We start from the raw sequence: 10267 nt of genomic DNA, 5'->3' as shown, positions 1-10267 counted from the left end.
ACAAACGGAGAGAGAGAGAGAGAGACAAACGGAGAGAGAGAGAGAGACAAACGGAGAGAGAGAGAGAGACAAACGGAGAGAGAGAGAGAGACAAAAGGAGAGAGAGAGACAAACGGAGAGAGAGACAGACGGAGAGAGAGACAGACGGAGAGAGAGACAGACGGAGAGAGAGACAGACGGAGAGAGAGACAGACGGAGAGAGAGACAGACGGAGAGAGAGACAGACGAAGAGAGAGACAGACGAAGAGAGAGACAGACGGAGAGAGAGACAGACGGAGAGAGAGACAGACGGAGAGAGAGACAGACGGACGGTTGGATGGAATAAAAACGTTTTCTCCTTGAACTTAAATCAACAACTTGATGTTGGAAAATGTACAAGACGATGTATTAGATGTAACTACTATATAATATAGGGGGCAAACACACACCTTCATGGGGTCTGTGTTGACCAGGGGCTGGTTGTCGATGGCCCCAGGCCTCGGAGTTGCCAGCTGGGACTGAGAGAGGGAGGGGATGTGGCCGTTGGCCCCAGAGAAACACTGGTTGTTGTCTGACACGTTGTGTTGCCGGGCAAAACAGATCTTCTGTGGCTGAGGGGCCGGCCTGGGGGTCACCACTGAGGAGGAGGGGGGCATCAGAGTAACACACTGTACGGTCAGGTTCAAGTACAGGAACACTGTAGGTTAAGGTTAAAACTAGTTTATAAAAACAGTAAATCATTAATAGATACGTAGTTTATAAATACATAACAAACAGTTATAACCCATCATCTGAGGTTGTAACATTTTGCACAGCGCTCCCTACTGGCCAGTCTGGTCACTGACCTGTGCTTTGTGTCTCTGTGGCTTCAGAGACGCTGAACACAGTATCAGGGGACCTCTCCTCTGAGGTGCTGGCTGGGCTGGGGACCCCCAGACCTTCACCTACCCCTGGCTCCAGGGGGGCAGGCTCGACGGTGGCAGAGGCCTGAGGATTCCTCAGAGAGGAGAGGACAGAGGGCTGATCCACCAGGATGGACTTGTGGTCCTGGGGAGAGAGAGGAGAGGAAAGGATGGTCAGTAACCTTGGCTGTTGTGATTATCATATTCTGCTCTTCAACTCAAGTTTGGCTTCCCAAACGACACCCCACTCCCTACGTAGTGCACTTGGCACCACCCTATCCCCTACGTAGTGCACTTGGCACCCCACTCCCTACGTAGTGCACTTGGCAGCCTATCCCCTACGTAGGGCACTTGGCACCCCCTACGTAGTGCACTTGGCACCCTATTCCCTATGTAGTGCACTTGGCACCCTGTTCCCAACGTAGTGCACTTGGCACCCTATTCCCTACGTAGTGCACTTGGAACCCTATTCCCTACGTAGAGCACTTGGAACCCTATTCCCTACGTAGGGCACTTGGCACCGCCCTCCCTAAGTAGGGCACTTGGCACCACCATATCCCCTATGTAGTGCACTTGGCACCCTATTCCCTATGTAGTGCACTTGGCACCCTATTCCCTCTGTAGTGCACTTGGCACCCTATTCCCTAAGTAGGCACTTGTCACCCTATTCCCTACGTAGTGCACTTGGCCCCCTATCCCCTACGTAGTGCACTTGGCCCCCTATCCCCTACGTAGGGCACTTGGCACCCTATTCCCTACGTAGAGCACTTGGCACCCTATCCCCTACGTAGGGCACCCCTATGTGGCACCACCCTATCCCCTACGTAGTGCACTTGGCACCACCCTATCCCCTACGTAGTGCACTTGGCACCACCCCTATCCCACCACCCTATCCCCTACGTAGTGCACTTGGCACCCTATCTTGGCACCACCCTATCCCCTACGTAGTGCACTTGGCACCACCCTATCCCCTACGTAGTGCACTTGGCACCACCCTATCCCCTATGTAGTGCACTTGCCACCACCCTATCCCCTATGTAGTGCACTTGGCACCACCCTATCCCCTATGTGGTGCACTTGGCACCACCCTATCCCCTATGTGGTGCACTTGGCACCGCCCTATCCCCTATGTGGTGCACTTGGCACCGCCCTATCCCCTATGTGGTGCACTTGGCACCGCCCTATCCCCTATGTGGTGCACTTGGCACCACCCTATCCCCTATGTAGTGCACTTGGCACCACCCTATCCCCTATGTAGTGCACTTGGCACCACCCTATCCCCTATGTAGTGCACTTGGCACCACCCTATCCCCTATGTAGTGCACTTGACACCCTATCCCCTATGTGGTGCACTTGGCACCGCCCTATCCCCTATGTGGTGCACTTGGCACCACCCTATCCCCTATGTGGTGCACTTGGCACCCCCCTACGTATCCCCCTATGTGGTGCACTTGGCACCCCCCCTATGTGGTGCATCCCCTATGTGGTGCACTTGGCACCACCCTATCCCCTATGTAGTGCACTTGGCACCACCCTATCCCCTATGTAGTGCACTTGGCACCCCCTATCCCCTATCCCACCCCCTATGTAGTGCACTTGGCACCCCCTATCCCCTATGTAGTGCACTTGGCACCCCCTATCCCCTATGTGTGCACTTGGCACCCTACGTAGTGCACTTGGCACCACCCTATCCCCTATGTAGTGCACTTGACACCACCCTATCCCCTATGTAGTGCACTTGGCACCACCATATCTCCTATGTAGTGCACTTGGCACCACCTATCCCCTATGTAGTGCACTTGGCACCACCCTATCCCCTATGTAGTGCACTTGGCACCACCCTATCCCCTATGTAGTGCACTTGGCACCACCCTATCCCCTATGTAGTGCACTTGGCACCCCCTATCCCCTATGTGGTGCACTTGGCACCCCCTATCCCCTATGTGGTGCACTTGGCACCCCCTATCCCCTATGTGGTGCACTTGGCACCCTATCCCCTATGTGGTGCACTTGGCACCCCCTATCCCCTATGTGGTGCACTTGGCACCACCCTATCCCCTATGTGGTGCACTTGGCACCCCATCCCCCCTATCCCCTAGTGCACTTGGCACCCTATTCCCTATGTAGTGCACTTGGCACCCCTATCCCCTAGTGCACTTGTCACCCTATTCCCTACGTAGTGCACTTGTCACCCTATTCCCTACGTAGTGCACTTGTCACCTATTCCCTACGTAGTGCACTTGGCACCACCCTATCACCTACGTAGTGCACTTGGCACCCCCCTATCCCCTATGTGGTGCACTTGGCACCCCCCCTATCCCCTATGTGGTGCACTTGGCACCACCCTATCCCCTATGTGGTTCACTTGGCACCACCCTATCCCCTATGTGGTGCACTTGGCACCACCCTATCCCCCATGTGGTGCACTTGGCACCACCATATCCCCTACGTAGTGCACTTGGCACCCTATTCCCTACGTAGTGCACTTGTCACCCTATTCCCTACGTAGTGCACTTGTCACCCTATTCCCTACGTAGTGCACTTGGCACCCTATCCCCTATGTGGTGCACTTGGCACCCTATCCCCTATGTGGTGCACTTGGCACCCTATCCCCTATGTGGTGCACTTGGCACCCTATCCCCTATGTGGTGCACTTGGCACCCTATCCCCTATGTAGTACACTTGGCACCTTATCCCATATGTAGTGCACTTGGCACCCCCCTCCCTACGTAGGGCACTTGGCACCACCCTATCCCATATGTAGTGCACTTGGCACCCTATGTAGCGCACTACGTTTGACCCTACGGGCCCTGGTGTCATTTGGGAAGCAGATTTGGACTTCCACTCACATATCTGACGTGGTCCTTCCACAGCTTCCACCACTGGCTGGAGATGAGGAACCTGTTCTCACCAGGCTGAAGCCCACGTCTGGCCTCTCTGTCCAGCCACCCCCTGAACACACACACACACACACACACACACACACACACACACACACACACACACATTTGCAGAGCTTTAAAAAGTGTGGAGGTGTAAAACACAAGAGTTCATCGGGAAATGTTTATACCTGATGATTTGTCCCTCCTCTTCAGGAGTAGCAGGCCGAAGGCCCAGAACAATGTGGGACACCTGCAGAAAATACACACAGAAAGTCAACTACAAAACAGAGACACACACACACCTGGAACAAACCACAAAATGAATATATGTGTGTGTGTGTTTTCTGACCTGGAACAGCAAGTTGAGGAACTCGTTGGCCAGAGCGCTCTTCACACTCCATATTTGGTAGTCCTCCAGGGTCAGGTGACCCAGCTGTGTGTGCGGGGGTCAAAGGTTAAGTCAAAGGTTAGGGTCAAATACAACAAGGGCTAAATGACAGCAGTCGTATTATGAGAATTATAGTCCCAACCACATTACAGACATAAAAATACAATGAAATTTTTTTTTTTTTTAAACTAGGCAAGTCAGTTAATAACAAATTCTTATTTACATTGACGGCCTACCAGGGAACAATGGCCTTGTTCAGGGGGCAGAACGACATATTTGTACCTTGTCAGCTCGGGGATTCGATCCAGCAACCTTTCGGTTACTGGCCCAACGCTCTAACCACTAGTCTACCTGCCACCCCTCCACTCTAACCACTGGGCTACCTGCCTGCCCCTCCACTCTAACCACTGGGCTACCCTGCCGCCCCTCCACTCTAACCACTGGGCTACACTGCCGCCCCTCCACTCTAACCACTAGGCTACCTGCCTCCCCCTCTAACCACTGGGCTACCTGCCTCCTCCACGCTCTAACCACTGGCTACCTGCCTGCCCCTCCACTCTAACCACTAGGCTACCTGCCTCCCTCCACTCTAACCACTAGGCTACCTGCCTCCCCACTCTAACCACTGGGCTACCTGCCGCCCTCCACTCTAACCACTAGGCTACCTGCCGCCCCTACACTCTAACCACTAGGCTACCTGCCGTCCCTACACTCTAACCACTAGGCTACCTGCCGTACCTACACTCTAACCACTAGGCTACCTGCCTCCTCTACACTCTAACCACTAGGCTACCTGCCTCCCTACACTCTAACCACTAGGCTACCTGCCTCCCTACACTCTAACCACTAGGCTACCTGCCTCCTCTACACTCTAACCACTAGGCTACCTGCCTCCCTACACTCTAACCACTAGGCTACCTGCCTCCTCTACACTCTAACCACTAGGCTACCTGCCTCCTCTACACTCTAACCACTAGGCTACCTGCCTCCTCTACACTCTAACCACTACTACCTGCCTCCTCTACACTCTAACCACTAGGCTACCTGCCCTCCCTACACTCTAACCACTAGGCTACCTGCCCAGTCCCTACACTCTAACCACTAGGCTACCTGCCGTACCTACACTCTAACCACTAGGCTACCTGCCGTACCTACACTCTAACCACTAGGCCACCTGCCGCCCCATAAACACCTGATATATCTCCTAGAAGAGTCTCACCTTGGTCGTGTCGTGCATCTTCAGGATTCCATCCACTATGTCCGACACGTTGGTGAGCAATTCCTGAAAACAGGACAACAAGAATCAAAACTGAGGTAACTTATCAAACCCAACCACCTCCAACACACTAGCCGTTTAGCCTGTATCCCAGCAGTACTTACAGGGAGTGTGTGTGTCCACCAGGCTTAGGAGTATACCTAATACCGGGGTATTTGGAAAAAATCCACGGGATACCGTCAAAACCATTTATTTGAAATTTTTCAATAAATGTGAATATTTATAGCTACTTATTTAAGTTCAAACCTGCAGGCAACTTGTGCAATACGTTTAGAAGATAAAGATCTTCATTTCACCAGTCACATCATTTTAAATTATGAAGTTCACCGTAGTTCCCCAGAACAGTTGAGCCAGTCAACGTGTTTGTTTGTAAATATCACAAGGGGGACAAAGTGGAAGCTGGTGAATCCATAGAGGTCTTTATCTACCTGCGAGTCTCGCTGTTGTGATGAAGTTACACTCGTATACAATTCAATACTAAATTTTTTACCATCAGATATCTTAGAATGGCTTTCTACCAGAAGACCACAAGAGCTCTGGATGAGTTATCTTTCCCCTGTAGCGTTTCTTCCTCCAGCGCGCTCCCTCCTCCTCCTCACCCTCCCCTGCTCTGTGTACACATGCTGCTCTTCTTTCAGAAAAGCAACACAACTTAGTTCCTTTGCTTTCGTTTGTGAATGTCCACACGACAAAAATAACATTCGGTTAGCTGCTAGCTATGCCTGTATAACTTTCGGAGCTGGATGTGCCCGTCTTTGCAATTAGTTTGTTTGTTTTAGCTCGTTAGCATTTAGCTAACAGCGTTTATTTGATTTCACTATTAGTTTGTGTGAATTTTGTTGGGTATTCTGGTAAAAGAGGTGCAATGGGCTTTTCTTGCGTTTCTAGCGCCCCCTTGTGTGCTACGCCAGTAATACCGTAAATTCCGGGATGAGAGAAGGACGGTATGACGATATGAAAAATGTGGATACCACCAAAGCCAAGTGTCTACCAGTACTCACGGTGAGTGTGTGTGCGCGACTACCCGTACTCACGGGGTGTGTGTGCGACTACCCGTGGTGAGTGTGTGTGTGCTCACGGTGTGTGTGTGTGCGACTACCGTACTCACGGGGTGAGTGTGTGTGTGCGACTACCCGTACTCACGGGGTGAGTGTGTGTGTGTGACTACCCGTACTCACGGTGAGTGTGTGTGTGTGCGACTACCCGTACTCACGGTGTGTGTGTGTGTGCGACTACCCGTACTCACGGTGAGTGTGTGTGTGCGACTACCCGTACTCACGGTGAGTGTGTGTGTGCGACTACCCGTACTCACGGGAGTCACCAGTACTCACGGTGAGTGTGTGTGTGTGACTACCAGTACTCACGGTGAGTGTGTGTGTGTGCGACTACCCGTACTCACGGTGAGTGTGTGTGTGTGACGACTACCCGTGTGTGTGACTACCACTCACGGTGAGTGTGTGTGTGTGTGTGACTACCAGTACTCACGGGAGTGTGTGTGTGACTACCAGTACTCACGGTGAGTGTGTGTACTCACGGTGAGTGTGTGTGTACCCGTACTCACGGTGAGTGTGTGTGTGTGTACTCACAGGGAGTGTGTGTGTGACTACCCGTACTCACGGTGAGTGTGTGTGTGTACCAGTACTCACAGGGGTGTGCGACTACCCGTACTCACGGTGAGTGTGTGTGTGACTACCAGTACTCACAGGGGAGTGACTACCAGTACCCGTAGTGTGTGTGTCACCAGTACTGAGTGTGTGTGTGTGACTACCAGTACTCACGGTGAGTGTGTGTGTGCCACTCACCCGTACTCACGGTGAGTGTGTGTGTGCGACTACCAGTACTCACGGTGAGTGTGTGTGTGACTACCAGTACTCACGGTGAGTGTGTGTGTGCGACTACCCGTACTCACGGGGAGTGTGTGTGTGACTACCAGTACTCACGGTGAGTGTGTGTGTGTGACTACCAGTACTCACGGTGAGTGTGTGTGTGTGACTACCAGTACTCACGGTGAGTGTGTGTGTGACTACCAGTACTCACAGGGAGTGTGTGTGTGCGATTGTCTTTCCACACCTCCAGGAGTGCGACCACCATTTCATGGATTTCGTCTCGAGACAGAACCCCATCCCGGTCCACATCAAACACTTTGAAACAAACTGGGGAAACAAGAAAGAAGGGAACAATACAAAAATATTCCACAACTTAACATTGTAGTTTATAACTACAGACTCAAATGATCTAAAACTGATTCAGCTGGTGACTAAGTCTACCTCGGACCAAACCTAGAGATCCTTCGAAGTAATCTCTGATTGATCTTATTTTAACAAATACACCAGAGAATTATGTTTCTGCTGGTGTCTTTGTCCCAAGACATTAGCGACCGTTGCCCAGTTGTTTGTTCATGGAGACGTGAGAAGACAAAAATCCAAGCTTTGTGACATCACAAAGAGGACCTTTAAAAAGTTCAGTGAACAGGCTTTTAAAATGTAATTTTTTCTTTTTACATGATCTTTATTTTAGTGACTTTGATTTTGTTTTTTCTGCGAATCCCTGAACCTGATTTAGCTTTGAACCTCTTGGCAGATGTCTTCAATAGCCGTTGTGGACAATCATGCTCCCATCGAAAAAAAATGAAGAGTTAAAAAGGTAGATTGAATGGTAGACAAGAGAATCTTGTTTCTCATGGTCTGAGAATCTTTAGGTGCATTTTGGCAAACTCCAAGGGGGCTTGTCAGGTGCCTTATACTGAGGAGTGGCTTCCGTCTGGCCACTCTACCGTAAAGGCCTGATTGGTGGAGTGCTGCAGAGATGGTTGTCCTTCTGGAAGGTTGTCCCATCTCCACAGAGGAACTCTGGAGCTCTGTCAGAGTGACTATCGGGTTCTTGGTCCTATCTTTGACCAAGGTCCTTCTCCCCCGATTGCTCCATTTGGCCGGGCGGCCATCTCTAGGACGAGTCTTGGTGGTTCTAAACTTTGGTCTCCTGGAGACCTTCAAAGCTGCAGAAATGTTTTAGTAACTTTCCCCAGATCTGTGCCTCGACACAATCCTTTCTCGGAGCTCATCACTTGGTTTTTGTTCTGACATGCACGGTTAACTGTGGGACCTTATATAGACAGGTGTGTGCCTTTCCAAATCATGTCCAATTCAAATTCAATTGGACTCCAATGAAGTTGAAAAAAGATCTCAAGGATGATCAAAGGAAACAGGATGCACCTGAGCTCAATTTAGAGTTTCATAGCAAAGGGTCTGAATACTTATGTAAATAAGGTATATCAGTTTTTTTTTTTTTTTTTTTTTAAATATTTTTTTTATAAATGTGCAAAAATGTCTTAAAATCTGTTTTCACTTGGGGTGGTGGTGTGTGTAGAGATTGATGAGGATTTAACATTTTTTATTTATTTTTTAAATAGCATCCATTTTAGAAAATGTGGACAAAGTCAAGGGGTCTACTTTCCAGATGCACTGTATATCTACACAGTATCTATCACTGTATATAGTGTTTAATGTGTATTTTAATATTATTTATTTTATTATTTTATTTTATATTGTATTATACAGGAAGCATTTGAAAAAAAAAAGACCTACGGTATCAATATGTCTTCCATGTCAAAACAAAAAGGTTAAATTAAATAAAGCTGCAGTCGCTGTTCAACCTGCAGTTGTATCAAAGTAATTCTGCTAGTCATCTGTTTTCCTCAGTGTGGTGTCATCTGTTTTCCTCAGTGTGGTGTCATCTGTTTTCCTCAGTGTGGTGTCATCTGTTTTCCTCAGTGTGGTGTCATCTGTTTTCCTCAGTGTGGTGTCATCTGTTTTCCTCAGTGTGGTGTCATCTGTTTTCCTCAGTGTGGTGTCATCTGTTTTCCTCAGTGTTGTGTCATCTGTTTTCCTCAGTGTTGTGTCATCTGTTTTTACTTATTTTACCTTTATTTAACGAGGCAAGTCAGTTAGGAAAAAAATATATATATTTTTCAATGACGGCCTAGGAACAGTGGGTTAACTGTTCAGGGGCAGAACGACAGATGTTTACCTTATCTCTGGGATTCGATCGCTCTAACCACTAGGCTACCCTGCCGCCCCAATTCCTCCGTGTTGTCTGCATAGATCTTAGAGTCTTAACATTCCAATATCTGCTGTCATTTCCAAGAGTGAAAATGCCATTTTAAGGCCTGACGATAATTTAGCCGACAGGGTAGATGACACACTAATGACTATTCAGAGGCAGTCGACATAAGAAGAAGACGAGAACAAACATCCACAGGGGAAAAGCTCTGCCTCTCTGCTTCTCTTCCACTCACATGCACCATAATGTGTGAAAGGAAGCCTTATAGGTTGGGGAAATCTCCACCGACGAGAACAGATCACACAGCAGCTCTTACATTTCTGCCTCTCGGCGACGGGCCCCCGGCAACAGGCAGACAGGCCACAGCAGATCTCCTTAAAGTCGATGTGATTGTCCCGGTTCTCATCAAAGGCATGAAACAAACCTGGAAAACAAGATTGTATGCCAAGTATGCTAAATTAGCCAAGTTCTACTATAAAATTGATCTTTGTAATAGAGAAATAGCTTTGTGTGAGGGCTTGAATAAAAACAGAGGGAACTCGTCCAACCGGATCACAGGGATCACATTTACAGTCATAAATGTTAATGAATTTTACATCATGAACCACAGATTGAAATATAAAACAGAAATTCTGACAGAAACTTATTCATATTGTTTAGTTATATATATTTTTTTTAAAGTGGTAGACATTCATAACATGACTTTTCAAAACAGAAAGCCACCCAACCCCACTGTTCGTGTTGTGAGGTACATTTTTTTGTTTGAAGGAAAACATGGGGG

The 10267-nt window shown here is 49.0% G+C and overlaps 1 pseudogene; it reads right to left on the bottom strand.

The window, feature by feature from the left end:
* Window positions 1-10267, bottom strand: part of LOC121839171 — an 82267-nt pseudogene that overhangs the window by 33035 nt on the left and 38965 nt on the right.

Source organism: Oncorhynchus tshawytscha, linkage group LG14 (assembly GCF_018296145.1).
Source record: "Oncorhynchus tshawytscha isolate Ot180627B linkage group LG14, Otsh_v2.0, whole genome shotgun sequence".
NCBI lineage: Eukaryota > Metazoa > Chordata > Actinopteri > Salmoniformes > Salmonidae > Oncorhynchus > Oncorhynchus tshawytscha.
Note: the sequence above shows the minus strand (reverse complement) of the source record. Positions and strands in the feature narration are given on the sequence as shown.